Here is a 657-nt window from a genome sequence, read left to right as displayed (position 1 = left end):
GTGGGGAGGCCCAGGGGAGGGAGGGGCTCGCCCGGGGGAGGCGCCCGGCCTGTTTCCCAATGAGCTCAGCAACCTCGAGGCCTCGGGAGGAGGAGTCACTGAGTCAACACTCAAGTGTGGCGCTTGGCCAGGCAGGCGGCGCGCCGTGTTCCCGGGGATCCCCCGGGAGAGCAGACGCCACGTGGGACAAGACAGGACTCCCTCCACATCTGTTCCTTTTATTTTTTTATTTTTAAAAATATATTTTATTAAGTTTTGTACAGAGAGGAGGGGAGAGGGATAGAGAGTCAGAAACATCGATGAGAGAGAAACATCCATCAGCTGCCTCCTGCACACCTCCTACTGGGGATATGCCCGCAACCCAGGTCCATGCCCTGGACCGGAACCGAACCCGGGACCCTTCAGTCCGCAGGCTGATGCTCTATCCACTGAGCCAATTCGGTTAGGACTTACTACCATTTTTATATGGGGCATGAGTTAAGTGGTATTTTGTTTGTTGGTGTTTTTTTAAAAAAATATTTTTTCTTGATTTTTTACAGAGAGGAAGGGAGAGGGATAGAGAGTTAGAAACATTGATCAGCTGCCTCCTGCACATCCCCTATTGGGGATGTGCCCGCAACCAAGGTACATGCCCTTGACTGGAATCGAACCTGGGAC

General features: G+C 52.5%; 1 protein-coding gene across 1 annotated transcript in view; it reads left to right on the top strand.

The window, feature by feature from the left end:
* The window catches only part of A1BG (alpha-1-B glycoprotein), a 38,057-nt gene that overhangs the window by 14,988 nt on the left and 22,412 nt on the right, over positions 1-657 (top strand). The gene's annotated exons all lie outside the window — the stretch shown is intronic.

Source organism: Myotis davidii, unplaced genomic scaffold, assembly GCF_000327345.1.
Source record: "Myotis davidii unplaced genomic scaffold, ASM32734v1 scaffold936, whole genome shotgun sequence".
Lineage (NCBI taxonomy): Eukaryota > Metazoa > Chordata > Mammalia > Chiroptera > Vespertilionidae > Myotis > Myotis davidii.
The sequence above is the reverse complement of the archived record's forward strand: the minus strand, read 5'-3'. Positions and strand labels throughout refer to the sequence as shown.